The 14696-nt window shown below is 42.1% G+C and overlaps 1 long non-coding RNA gene across 1 annotated transcript in view; it reads left to right on the plus strand.

The window, feature by feature from the left end:
* The window catches only part of LOC132531520 (uncharacterized), a 104849-nt gene that overhangs the window by 14712 nt on the left and 75441 nt on the right, over positions 1-14696 (plus strand). The window contains exon 3 of the long non-coding RNA XR_009544121.1: positions 305-384. This is a non-coding gene — a long non-coding RNA (uncharacterized LOC132531520). The remainder of the gene's footprint in view (positions 1-304; positions 385-14696) is intronic.

Below are 14696 nucleotides of genomic sequence, written 5' to 3' on the forward strand. Positions count from 1 at the left end.
AGATTCTCTTACAAGCATTTGTACAAAACACTGTTTATGCCTTGTTTTGTCATATTCTCTTACGTGCAGCCGAAAGCATTCTAACAGAGTAGCTCTCTTTAGATTTGTTCTGGGAAAATAACTGAGTCCCTGTGTTCCCATCTCTTTTCTCCAGTGGCTAATTAAAAGCCTAGAGGTCAGAATCACGTTACACATTTTTGATTCTTCCATCCCCTTACTTATTGATCCATTCAATCAATCATTCATTATTTATTCAGTCAATTCAGTATGCACTTATTCAATCTGTACCTATTCTTTATTCCAGTGGTTGACTTCTGTTGGCCCTAGGAACCTTGCTCCAGCATCATGACCTTGAGAAAATCTTCCTGGGATCTCTACATTCAGGTAAGTGCTCTTCCTTTGTGCATTCTAGCAGTCAGTCATTATATCCTTTTTGGCATCTATCATATTATATTGAAATAATTTGTTTGTATATCTGTCCAACTAGAATATACATTTTCTAATAAATGCAGGGACTAGTCAATAGTCTTCCTTCCTTCCTTCCTTCTTTCCGTCTTTCCTTCCTCCCTCTCTCTCTCCCTCCCTTTCTTCCTTCCTTCCTTTTTTCTTTCTTTTTTCCTTTTCTCCTCCTACTTCTCTTCCATCTCCTCTTTCTCCCTTTCCTCTTTTGTTCCTCTTCTATATGCTCAAGGTACGACACAGTAAAGTTCTTGGCCATCAATGAATATTTCAAAACTCTTTATAGACAAGAATTAAACTGGGTACCTTGGGAAATACAGAAGCATAACATACTTGGTAATTAAGGGCAGAGATTGTGCTAATTGACTGCAACCCTAGTGCATGACCCAGAGAATGTGCTCAGTCAATGTTTGGTGAGTGAAAGAATTAGACTCAAAGAGGATCAATTTTATTGAAATGACAAAACTGACAAAAGAATCATTTGGATATGAGTCAATGCTGCCTTGTGTAGCATTAGGTAATAGTGATGTTTCATAAATATGTATTAAATAAATAACGTATACCTTTAATGAGTCCAGGATTTAAAATTTAAAATGTTGCATGTTGTGAAATATGACGCTGTCCTGATGGCTAATGTCTCTGTCTCATTTGGGGCATAGTTTATTCTTTCTCTGGTGATTTGAATTACTAGCGTCATCATATGCTGAGTACTCATAGATAAAATAGGTTGTTTTCTGTAACCTTTATTTTATTACCTTGCACCTTACAACAGTGTCTCACTGTTTTATTCACTGTGTGTGAATGTGTGATGTGAGTGTCCCACTTTTGTCTTCCTTTTATTCCCAATGTTCTTCAATAATTCTTAGATATTTAAGGAACCAGATAAACTTTGGCTTCAAATGTTAAGCTCCATAAACATCTCAAAATGATTCCTTAAGGCTGAGATAGCATTAAATTTAGAGACTGTGAGATGCAATATGGCAGAGTGGATAAAAGCAGTTTTGGAATAAATTGCCCAGAACGAGAAGAATGGCTTCACAACTCTCTAACCTGCAGCCTTTGACAAGTCAGGGCGTCAGTTTCTTCACTGGTAAAATGAGAATAATAATACTATCTATACTTAGGTTCATCAGCTAGACAAAATAAGAAAATGCCTATTAAATATTTAGTCCAGTGTCTGGCACATAGAAAGTATTAACAAAGGTTAATTAGATATTTAATTTCCCAGCATTGTTCTAAAACTTCGCATACCCCTATCCGCAGCTGATGATGAAGGATAACACTCTACCCCAAGGGAACCAGCTCATGGGAAGGGTTGAGTCATCCAGATTTTCTGTGTTTTTATGAGGCCCTGAAACTACTTACCCAATGATGGTGGAGCTGTAGCTATGCAGTTGTGTCTGGGAAGCTAGGGGCTGCCTGCAGTGGCAGGTCCTGGAGGAAATCAATTGAGCCAAACAGGAGATGAAGAAAAGCAGAAATAAGAAATTCAAGGTGACCTTGGTGGGGAGAGAAGACAGCCTTAGCTTCCGTCTCAGTTCCTATGAAGTCTGGCAGGATGGTGTTACTTGTACATCTAGGTTGGACAGGTGATCCTTACAGTAAATTTTCTTTTTAATTGACCAAGTTTGCACAATTTCACGTTCCTTTCAACTTCAACAGCCTTGGGCAGAGAAGGAATCTAACGGTTACGCTGTTTTTCCTATTAGATTGTATTCGGGATCAAATGAAGCCATGTAAAACTTGAAAAAGGAGAATTGGCTCTTTTTCAGGTTTTCTATTTGATATATAAATCTAGGGAGAATTGTAACATTGGTCTATCCTCCTCACAGGCGACTTTGTAAATCCAATGAGATGACATATAGAGAAGTGTCATCTAAAATGAAAAGGATCACAGCCATGTGAGAATGGTGACTGCACTGCTCACATGTGTCAAAGTTGTATCTGGAAAGTCATGTCCTGAGAATTGCATGAATGATTGCTATTGGATATTGGGTCTTCAAATTGCCTTCATTTTAGCTTCAAGTCCTTGGGAGTATCTATGACCTTTGGAACATGTGTGTTTTATACTAAGAAATAGATCCTAGCATGCAAAGACCCATACGTGGCAGCTCATGCATTGTCACGTTAAATTGACCTCAGCATTCTCGTCTGAGTTATTTTCAAAAGGTATTAACCCTGAAGCATTAAGGGTTAAACCTCCAATAAAGATAGAAATGACTAATAGGAGGATGCAGCGGAGAAGCACACTCTTGCACCACACATGATTCATGGTTTATAGAAAACACTTTGTAACAGGTTTGTTTGCTGTGAGCCATCAGATCCACTTTGAACGATGAAAAAACCTTGGTCTTTATGCCAGAAGCTTACCATAACTTTCTCCAAAACTCTTGGTGACCACGTCACTCTGACTTTCTACGGCTGCGTTCTGTAATGCAGCAGAGACCCTGAAACCACGTTCCCTCTAGACCAATGTAATGTAATTAAGAACAGGCATGACACATGAGTTGTCACTTGAGCTATGATTTTAACGCTTTCCACTTAGCTGGTACCTGGCACATAGGTAATGATATGGCCTTAAAGTAAGTCTTTTAAAAACATTTTTTGGCTTGTGACCACAAAAGAGTATCTTGTTTTTAACTCACATTGTTGACATTTCTCACTACTTAATAGAGATTCTTTTAAGTAAATGTGAATCGCGATGTTTAAAGACGTTTAAAAGAATGCGAGCAGTACCTCATGAGAACATCAAAACCAAACCGCCATTAAAAAGATTTACACAGAACTTTCTTAACCCAAATCCTGGACTTTGAAGAGTTGCAGATTAAGGGCAAATTTCAGTATGGGGGAGCTGGGGTGAGACAAAAAGTCCAAAAAAAAAAAAAAAATGAGAGAGAGAGAGAGAGAGAGAGAGAGAGAGAGAGAAATTAGAAGCTGCTAGGAGCAGACCTCTGCTTCCTTGTCCAGGAGCATCTGTCATTTGGCGTTACTGGGCCCAGGATGACTGGACACCCAAACTCTGTTCTGTTTATTTCTGTGCAATTCAAATGGGAATTTGGAAGCACTCTTCAATTGCTGTTGCTTAGAATAAAAAACAACATTGCACTGGAAGGGAACTTAAAATAGGAGTTACTTTCAAGTTTACTGTTCAACCCAGGGTGTATTTTGAGGCCCAAATCATTGAAATTTGATATTCTTTAAAAATTTATTTATTGGCTGACAAATTAATTTTAGAACAGTGATGGTCTATAATGTAGTTCTATTCAAAACTATTTTCAAAAATAAAATTCTTTTTAAACTAAAAATAACACACCCCTGAAAACCAATATTTGTCCATGTACGTTAAAGCGAATGTCAAAACATCTTAATATGGATTTTCTGAAACAAAACATAGTCTAAGCTGAATAAAAAGCTTTAGAGTATATTCCTACATTTAAACGGTTTTTAAGCTATTTATGGCTCCAAAATTATGTCAATATTTTCCTGAATTTTGTCAATAGTCTTAGTGCTTTAATTTTAATGAATTGTCTCCAATCCAGCTCCAAGTTTCATTTTAAAATCCAAAAAATTTGAAATTTGACACTTTGAACTGACTCACTTATCTAGACCCTGTTTTTAATTGTGAAAACACGCTCTATGGATACTGAAGTATTTGGTAGGACCAGACACATTCTGTATTTGAAGGATATCCTTAAACATTTCCTTCCTACTCAAGAGTATAAGTATTTCACTCCAAATATTGTCCCAGGCCCTATTCTTGCCTCATTCGAGTACCTTTCTTCCTCCGATGTATAGTTAGACAAGACTCTGCCAATAAGTTATTTCTCTTCACAATTATTTAGAATATTCTGTCAAACGTATTAAGGAATTTCAGAACTCAAGCCTGTACATCATTTATACCTTCATCCTTGTTCATTTCTACTCTTGCTTTTCTTGGAATAAAGTTTAATGTCTTCTTCTTTGTAATATTTGTTTTTTTATTTGTTTTTGTTTTTTGACAACAGTCACTTAGATTTATTGAGCCTGGCAGTTTCCATCAATGACCTTGTTCAATCCTCAAAGCAGCTCTGTGAGGGCGGCAGTACTGATATCACCCCCATTTTACACATGTGTAAACTGAGGCCGTGACCTCTCCTGCCTTACTCCTGGATCCATGGGCACTTCTCGCCTCTGTACGTGTTTTCCTTTCATCAAGCAGGGACAATAAATGGCACCTACGTCCTCCGGGGCCTGTAGTGACATTATCAGACATGACTGCTGTCACCATCACAGCTCTTTAAACTAACAGAGCCTAAGCTTTGTTTTATTAATTGGAATTTGTTAAAAGCTTCAAAAGCTGCAGGAGTTATTTTGTTTATTTTGGGTGTGTGTGTGTCCCATTTGGTTTTGAACAGAATATAACCAAAATTTAGAGGTCTGTTTACAAAAAGTGTAATGGCATTGCAGAGTACTTAGGCTCACTTACAGAGTAGTTCTGCAAAAATCAAACATTTGTAAAATCTGATTAAAGAAAGGGAATAAAGACTGTCGACACACGTATGCTGATTTTTTTTTTTTAATATTCAGCATTTGTTAACGGTTTTGTAGTTTAGTTACTTGGGATGTTTATTTTCATGTGTGTATTTATGTTTATCTTTTGACGACTACAGCTTTTATTTTGATTGGTAGATTACTGCAGCTCGTCTGAATGGCTTCTGTTTTTAAATTATTGAGGTATAATTTCCATACAATGTTATATTCGTTTCAGGTGTAAATGGCATTGTTAATTATGCTTGCCTCACAACCAATTCCAGTTCTGTTCCACAGGTTTTTAAATTTTATTTTTAGATGGCATTGTGAAAACAAATTTTTTTAATCTTTAATGTGGAACTTTTTCTTTTTTAATTTATACAGCAGGTTCTTATTAGTTATCCATTTTATACACATCGGTGTATATATGTCAATCCCAATCTCCCAATTCATCCCACCACCACCCCTACCCCCCCCCGCTGCTTTCCCCCCTTGGTGTCCATACGTTTGTTCTCTGCATCTGTGTCTCTATTTCTGCCCTGCAAACCGGTTCATCTGTACCATTTAATGTGGAACTTTTAAACTGAATTTGCAGTAACATTTAAATAGCTCTACTTTGATTTCATGAATTTAAAGAAGATCCATTATTGAAATAATTTGACTTTCCATGTGAAGTATCTTTTCTATGTAAAATAGGAATCATTTAACTCTTTGTGAACTTCTTTCAATAGAGCTAACGTGTTAAAAATCATAGTTTCACATTTGGTGTGTGAGCGAGAAAACTCAGAATCCAACAAGAGCCAACTTAATTTGAACTGTGATTTGATCTAAATTCAAAGTCATGCTCCGTAAAATAATTACAAACACACCTTCTGCCACTTTGTGTGTTAAATCAAGGTTGTCAGGCCACTGTCTTCTTAAAATAATTTTGAAATGGATACTGATGCTTCTTCAGTACAATTGGTCTTTTCGTTTTTGTGTGGTTAGTGATATCACAACAGCCTCCATGGTGGAAGATAAATGTTTACTAGCATTTTGTGACATGTCATAATTAACTTTCTTCAGAAACAGAGATTTCTACTTTATATTTCATTAACCATGCACGTGCACTATTTTGAGTTCTCTGATGCCAATATTACTTTCAAATAAAACCATTAAAAATAGTTGTAAGTTTAAATTAAATAATAAATGATACCCCCTTCTCTTTAAACTCTGTAAAGCAGGATTCTCAGACCGTTTCCTGCACATACTTCATATATATCTAACCTATATTTTACTAGTTTCCTCTATAGCCCTCTGAGTTGGCCTAGGAGCAGGCTTCACCGTGGCCCTGGCACAGCTGTGTGGTCCACCAGGTGATGGGCGGCAGCTTCAGGTCTTTCTCTCACTGCCACTCAAGGATGGAAGGAGTTAGCTGTCCTCAACTCCTGGTGTCTGAGCGCACTTTGTCTTATTTGCAAGTCCTCTTCATGTTGTCGTTGAAGGAGAGGTTAGTTACATTCTGTCTGTAAAGGGTCAAGAGAAGAGAGGCGTGGTGTTTTTTCTGCCGTCCTTCAGATTTAATCATATGTTACCGTGGGTCTCTTTTGAGTACATTCAATGCCAGTAGATGGATCATGGCTGAGGCTTCAAGGGCAAAGTGAAGGTCTACCAAACCCATCTGAGCTCTTTTCAGTTCAATGAATAAATATAATACTGTGTTTAAAAGGAGGAAAGAGGGCTTCCCTGGTGGTGCAGTGGTTGAGAGTCCGCCTGCCAATGCAGGGGACACGGGTTCGTGCCCCGGTCCGGGAGGGTCCCGCGTGCCGCGGAGCGGCTGGGCCCGTGGGCCATGGCCGCTGGGCCTGCGCGTCCGGAGCCTGTGCTCCGCAGCGGGAGAGGCCACAACAGTGAGAGGCCCGCGTACCGCAAAAAAAACAAAAACAAAAAAACAAAAAAAAAAGGAGGAAAGAGTGAAGAAAGAGAGAAAGAAGGAAGGAAAAGAAAGGAAGAAAGGAAGAAAAAGAAAAATCTAGAAAATGTTAAAAAGATGAGACACTGAAAAACAGGTGTAAACCAAGCCACTTCTGGGTAAACTAAGATATAAGATCATCCTATGAAGAGAGACAATAAGTTAGTTAATGTCACAAAATTACTGTCTAACAAACCAACCTCAAACTCAGTAGCCTACGACAACAACCTTTGTTCTCATGGCTCTGTGGGTCCGCTGAGGGTGTGATTTCTTCTGGGCGTCCACACACTTCTAAGTGGCAACTGGGATCAGCTCACTGTGGCTTCTCTGATCTTTGTTTCTCCTGCCCTCACCCGGGACAGGCCAGCCAGCCTGAGTGAGTTTTGCTCAAGTCAGAGGGAGGCAAGACCAACTGCTTCTCAAGCCTTTAGTCACGTCAATTAATATCTCATTGGCCAAAGCAAGCCACATGGCCAATGTCAGGTCAAGGGATGGAGAGGTGGTGTGTTCTTGAAAGAAGGAAAAAAAAGGTAGTATGTTTGAATAGTAACCTAATCTCCCACCTAGAGACTCTCCTGGGAACCTCAATCAAGTGTTTTCATTTTGTGAGCATTTCTTATGCACCATCGTTTTTGTGATATACTTTACAATATACATGATCTATTTCTCATTCAATCATCAAAATTATATAAGGTGGATATATTATTATTTCTAATTTAAAAATAAGAAAACTGAAATTTCAGGGACTTAACCTTTAGCTCATGGATGACAGGGACAGAATTCCTCAGGTCTGAGTGACCTCACAACCTTCTTTCTTAACTTCTTAACTTGCTAAAATGCTCTACCTAATTACTTGGCACAAAGAAATTCTTTTCCTGATGGTTGCTAGAGGTCCCACTAGCAGCTTGGAACACATTCTCTTGGAATCATTCTCATCTGAGCAGAATAGTATTATTGATATAATTTTGAGCTGCTGTCATTTCATCCCGCTAAAAAATCACAGCATGAATCTGAAATATTAGGAAGACTTTGGGGCTAAAGAAAATAAGATGTCTGCAGATAAAGGTGTCATATGTACAGGATTCAAGTGGCATCTGTGTGTGCTCATTACAGCCTGTCACTCTCTATCTGCTCAATTTGTTCACCAGGTAACTCAGACAACTCATGGGGTTGGAACTGTGTTGTGCCGATGGTGTTCTGTTTGCTTCCAGCTTAGGCTGAACAAAGTGGTTTATTCTTTTATTTTGTATCGTTCAAGGAGACAGTATTTCTCCTCTCAGCCAACTGAATAAATACCTTCCCAAGATAAATTTTCTTTCCGTTGAGAGTAGCTTGTTTATTATAATCTGCGTCAAGTCTCCCCACCTCATGCCTCTGAGATCAATGGGGTTGGCTAAGAAGTGGGCTCAGGGAAGGGAATTTGGACAGGAGTGGTAGTGAAATCGATGGCTGATGGACAGAGGTGGCCCTGAAGGAAGAGGAGGACAATTCAGGACAGCCTAGAATCTGCATATTATAAACTACAGAGTTTGGAGCTTGCTGGGATACTTTGGAGTCACTCCAAGCTTTTCTTCTTTATGGTTGAGGAAATGAAAGGCAGTGTGAGTTAGCAATGAGTCCAAGTAAGTTAACAGCAAAGGCAAAACGTAAGCACAACTCCTAGCCCTATGTCATGGTTAACTTCATGTGACTCTACTTGATTAGATCTTGGCGCCAGTTGTTTGATCAAGAACTAGTCTAGATGTTGCTATGAAGGTCCTTTGAAGATGTGACTAACATCTGCAATCAGTGGACTTTAAGTAAGAAAGTCCCCCTTGATAATGTGGGTGGGCCTCATCTAATCAGGTGAAGAACTTAGGAGCAAACACTGAGGTTTCTTGGAGGAGTAGAAATTCTGCCTCAAGACCGCAGCATAGAAACCCTGCCTGAGTTTGCAGCCTGCTGGCCTGTGCTACAAACTTCAGACTTGCTAACCCCACAATTGCATGAACCAATTCCTTAAAATAAATCCTTGTCTATCTATATATCTGTGTATCTATCTATCTATAGACACAAACACACATACATCCTATTTGTTCTCTTTCTCTCAAGAATCCTGACTGATACAGAGTTTGGTATCAAGAGTGGGGTGCTCTGTAACAAATACCCAAAAATGTGGAAGTAGCTTTGGAATAGATAATGGGTTGAAGCTAGAAGACTTTTGAGATTCATGCTAGAAAAATCCTGGGTTGCCTTAGAAACTATTTGTAGAAATAAGGATGTTAAAGGTGATTCTGGTGAGGACTCAGAGGTACGTACATAGAGAATGCCATATGGTAACAGAGGCAGAGATGGCAGTGATGCTGCTATATGCCAAGGAATTCCTAGGACTACTAGAAGCTGGAAGAAACAAAGAAAGGTCCTCCTTGAGAGGCTTTGGAAAGAGCATGGCCTGCCTTACTTGAACTTCTAGCGCCTAGAACCGTGAAAGAAAAAACTTCTGTTGTTTTGAGCCCTTCAGTTTGGAATTCTGCCATGATTCTGGAACAGTGCTAGTCTCTAGGGCTACAAAGAATAAGACATGGTCCTGCCTCTCAAAAGAATGTATTTTACACTAATCATTGTATTTATAAGTAGTATAAGTAATATGGCTGTGGGTTGGTTTAGCACCACTGTAGAATGATGGGAGACGGGGACAACACATTAGATATCAGCCTGCTGCCTTTGGATATCAGATACTACCATCTGTCTCTACTCTTATAAATGGGGGGGGTTCTAATAACACGTGCAATGAATTAGCAGTGCCAGGTCTGTGTGGACTGAGAAGGGTAGGGAAGTTTCCCGGAGGAGTTTTTGCCTTAATCTGGTCTTGAAAGATAGATGGGATTTAGATAGAGAATAGGCATGAACGCGTTCTAGAAGAGCGAACTGTACAGGCAAAGACACAGATAAGCCACTATTAAGCTTCTACTGTGCACTGGAAACTGTAGGTTTTGTCTCTCTTACCTCGCAAGCATCCCAGCAACGTGGCTATTATTTTCCCCGCGTCAAGGTGAGGACGCTGACGTTTAAAGACTGGCCTAAACTGGCATGGCGGGGAAGAGGTGGAGCTTCTCTGGCTCAGAGCTTGTGAAATCCCCATGGCATGGTGAGGAAGACAGTGTGGCGGAACCCAAGGTTCTTGTTGACGATGATTGAAAAAACTGTCTCTTCTCCTTACATTTGCACCATTTACTTCTTTGGTAGGTTAAGTTAACACGGGGGATTATCTGAAGATAGTGAGAAAAAACTGAATCAAATTCTAGGCTACGTGTACCACATTTTAACAGTCTGGTGACTCTGTCTGGAATGTGTGTAGCCATCACTGTGGCAAACAGGACGTTTAGCCATCTATGTTGACCCATTATGCTGGCACCAGTGGGATCCAACTGGGCCCAGTCTGCTGTGTGGCTTTTCTCTGTAATGGAATCACTGATTCTCTAGCACGGAGTTGAGTTGTGTGTCCCAGCTTTCTGTTGTGTTTTTGAAATAACTTTGTCCTTTGTTAATCACTATTATATGGAACGGAAAGAGCTTTCCAATCAGTGATTCACTCAAGACCTCCCTTTGTGATTTGAAGCTGATGGAGTGAGGGCAACAGTTTGGATCTTGTAATCCCAATATCTTGATGGCCGTTATGTCACCTTCTACTGCTCCACCACGTGGGGAAAGAACATCATACCGAGAGCCTGGAAAATGGCAAGGTGTAGCTGACACTTCTTCATCTTAGCTAGATGCCATGCGTTACGCTGAGGGCTTCACGGGTAAGGTCTTATTTTGTCATCAGGACAACCCTCTGAAGTAAGTACAACAATCTACATTTCAGGGAGAGGAAACTATGTCTTAGGTCAGGGCTGTCTAAATCCAAAAGCCATTTTCTCAACCACTTTGCTGCACCGTCCTTTGGTTATTAGTAGGTGCTCAATAAACAAATGGACTATTGAATAAAGGATGTTATCTTTGACACACAGTCACTCCTGACTTTTGGGTGAGTTTTTTCCCATCTTTAGTTTTTATATTCCCATCTTTAAAATGCAAATCTTAGATTAGGAAACCTCTAAATTCCCTTCCACTCTGCCTATCTGTGATTCCAGGATACATTTAAGTGTCTGGTTATCTGATTCATTTCAAGGTCCCCCAACGAATTCTCATCTCAGAGGCCTCCTAGAGAACGTAGAGAATGAGCATGTTATGGCTAATCTCTATTTTATTGAGTTTAATCATTTCGTTTAATTGATTTGCTCATTTTTTAACCCTCCTTCCTAAGGATTTGAGAATTTCAAAATTAGAGAGAAGCAAAAAAGAACAGAGTAAGGCAAACCAAGTAAAATGAGACCAGGGTAAAATCAGTAAGTAATCCAGACACACGAAGGCTTAACTCCTTTGTGAAGGGGGTGGATTCCATCTCTGGCTGTGAGCTTCTTAGTGATCAGTTTTTCTAAGAGACAAAAGAGGGACTCAGTGGGAGCCACCCAATTTCATAGACAAGGTTGCCACTCAGCTTTGACTGGAGCTAGGCAGCGGGGCTGGACTGGATGCCACCTCTTGGGCTGACGACAACTTCAGAGACAGACCCATCTCCCTGCTAGACTGAGGCCTCATTGGGCTGTGATAAACTAGAAGAGACAAGACCAGGGTTCAGCGGAGCTTGGGCGGCCCCTTACCATGGTTTCAGCACATGAAGCCACAAGGCAGAGTCTGGTGGACACGGGTGCCCTTGGATCTGTTGGAGGGACAGGAGGGAGGCAAGGCTGGAGAGGGCAGAGGGTGGGATGGCGGCTGCTGAAGGTGAGAAGGCTAATCTGGAATCGAGTTGTTGATCCATGCAAGGTGATGAAGAACTGGACCCAGAAGGGGGTTGTGAGACCCGGGAAGAAAGCAGAATCCGAGCAAGAGTGAAGCAGGCTGGGGATGTCCTGGAACAATTCCAGAGGAAGAATGTGGGTGACAGGAGTGTCTTAATGCCGTCACCGCATGGGCTTGAAGGGAGGGGGCCATACGGGGTATATTTCAGGAGCTGGAGCAGGTGGGCAATGGAAAGGTCTGGGGCTGGGCCCACTGTCTATCAGTCCAAGAGTATCTCTGGGGCCCCGGGCAAGGGGGCCCTGCCCAGGAGCTGCCTCAAAGCCAGTTCTCCTTCTATGAGACCCTAATTCCCTGTCCCTCACCTCTTCCATGTGGCTTCACTAGAGGTCTTGGCGAGGGGCTTGACACTCAAGATGGACATTGAAACTCCCTGAGTGCTCTGGGGTTGAACGAACTGGAAAGAAACAGCCTTTGTGATCAGGATGTGACTAATCTGGGAGAGGAGCCTGTGCTCACAGATGGAAACACCTGTCCTCTGCATGACCAGAGGCACATCTGCTAATCGTGCTCATCTTTCTCTGTAAATGGCAGAATTCAGGATTTTTGCTTGGAGTAGGGAGTAGCGGGGGTCATGTTGTCAATCACACAGAAGCGGGATGAAGCCTGGCCCTCTCTGCCCCAGCGTGTGTGAACTTACCCTCCGTTGCCCAAGTTCAAAACCCAACACCCTCCACTAACAGCCGTATTTCCATTGCAGACTTTGGAGAAGAGTAACTCATTGAACACTGAGTCAGGGCTGGCAGGAACCCTCGCTGGAAGGGCCACTAGATCCGCATGCACTTTCTCACGCTTTTATTCATACCATTTGCCATTTGAAACACTTTGTAAACTGTAAAGCACTCCTAAGTATCGATGAATGCAATCTACTCATTCATTCAGCAAATATTTGCAGGGCATCTAATGTGTACCAGATGCTGGGCTAAGTGCTGGCCCTGCAGACGTGAATAAGACAGGCAGTGTCCTCAGCGCCACAGAGAGCTGTGGAGGGTGGGTGAGAGAATGTAAAGACATTGTCACAAGCAGGGTCTGTCAAAGCAAACCAGGAGTGCTAACGGGAGCCCTGAGACCCCAGGCCCCTGCGGGTGTCAGGTGGGGATGGAGGGTTTTAAGGCGGGGAGGGTTCAGGGAAGGAGATTCGTGAACTAAGTGTTGAAAAAGTGGTCCAAGTTGGACCACGGGGCAGGACACAGTCCAGGAAGAAGGAACAAACGGGAGCAAAAGCCCTGAGGCAGGAGAAAGCCTGCTGTAGGAGAAAGAGCTCTCCCGCTACGTCAGCACATGCAGAACAGGAAGGAGGAAAAGGGTTAGCTTGTTTGCTGGTGAGGATGGCAAAGGCCGTGATGCGGCACAGAACGAGTCTGAGCTTTTAAAAATAGGTGATGGAAAGATACTCAATTGTTTTCAACAGGGAGAGGTTTTGTTTGTTTGTTTGACTCTTGATTGCTTTAGTAGCACTGTTTTTGTTATTTCCGAAAAGATACTCGGTCCACACCAGAGGGTTTTCATTCTGGAGAGGTGTGAGAATGAACTGTGGAATTGTTTTAAATGCACTCGACTGGGTACCGCTGGAGCTGTGGTGGGTCTGACCCCAGTGTGTGGAGCTAAGTGATTTCTGATCTGCACAAGGAGTCGCCTGGAGCGGCACCGAATGTGGGTGAGAGGGACAGGAGACAGGCGGTGAGCAGTGAGGCCGCGTCCCTGATGGTTCAAGTGCACATGACAGATGAATGGGTACCGTGGGCTCTGGAGCATTGCGGTTGTGTATTTATCTGTTACCTAGGACTCAATTCACTCGTCTCCCACCCACTGGAGCCCCCACTGGATGGCATGCAGTGTATACCAGGTAAGGCCGCCGTGGACCCGCTCCGAGGGCCTGTGGTCTAATGCAGCATCTTTACCCTGCTGCATAAGAAAATCATCTGGAGAGCTTTTTAAAAAATGTAATTTTGTGAGCCCCACCCTAGATCATTTAAATGAGAATCTCTCCTGGGAAGGACGTAGTCCTAACTGAAGCGCAAGGTAGGAGATGAGAACGTGCCAAAGGTTACTAGGAAAAGGAGGTGACGTGTCCTGAGCGTGCAGAGGAGAGGCCTCGGGAGGGTGGGTTGGAGGAGGTGCGTGTGAGGGGTGTGGATAGAGACTGTGGCAACCAACACCTTTCCCGGGGACAGAAACGAGCCCTTTCATTCCAGAAAGACACTGCACAGGACTGCAACATCGTCCTGGCTCTGCTTCCCCCGCTGTGCTATCGTTCCAGGCAGTGGTCTAACCTCTCTGTTCTCAGTTTCGGCACCGGTAAACTACCACAGACTGGGTGCTTGAACAATGCAAATTCATCACCTCATGGTTCTAGAGGCGGGAAGTCCAAGATCAAGGTGTCAGCAGGGTTGGTTCCTTCTGAGGCCCTGAGGGAGAATCTGTTCCGTGCTCCCTCCTGGCTTCTGGTGGTTTGCTCTGGCCTCTTTGGCATCATTGCCTTAAGAAGCGTCACCCCAGTCTCCTCCTTCATCTTTACACGGAGTTCTCCTTGTGTCCATGACTGTGTCCAAATTTCCCCGCTTTATAAGGACTCTACTTATACTGGGTTAGGGCCCACTTTAGTGACCTCATTTAATTTGATTACCTCTGTAAAGGCCCTCCAAATAAGGCCACATTCTGGGTTTAGGCCTTCAACATATGACTGGGGCTTGGCGGGGGGGGGGTAGATATAATTTGACCTATAACAACTTGGAATAGAAATTTTATTTTTATTATTATTTCTACCCCTTTTTGAACATTAGGTGCCAGACTCTATGTAACATTATCTTATTAATCCTCCCCAAGCACTGCGCAATAGATGGTACAGACCTTATTTTAGAAATGAAGAGGCTGATCTGCAATGAAGTTTAATAGC

The sequence above is a fragment of the Lagenorhynchus albirostris genome, chromosome 13, assembly GCF_949774975.1.
Source record: "Lagenorhynchus albirostris chromosome 13, mLagAlb1.1, whole genome shotgun sequence".
NCBI classification, from domain to species: domain Eukaryota; kingdom Metazoa; phylum Chordata; class Mammalia; order Artiodactyla; family Delphinidae; genus Lagenorhynchus; species Lagenorhynchus albirostris.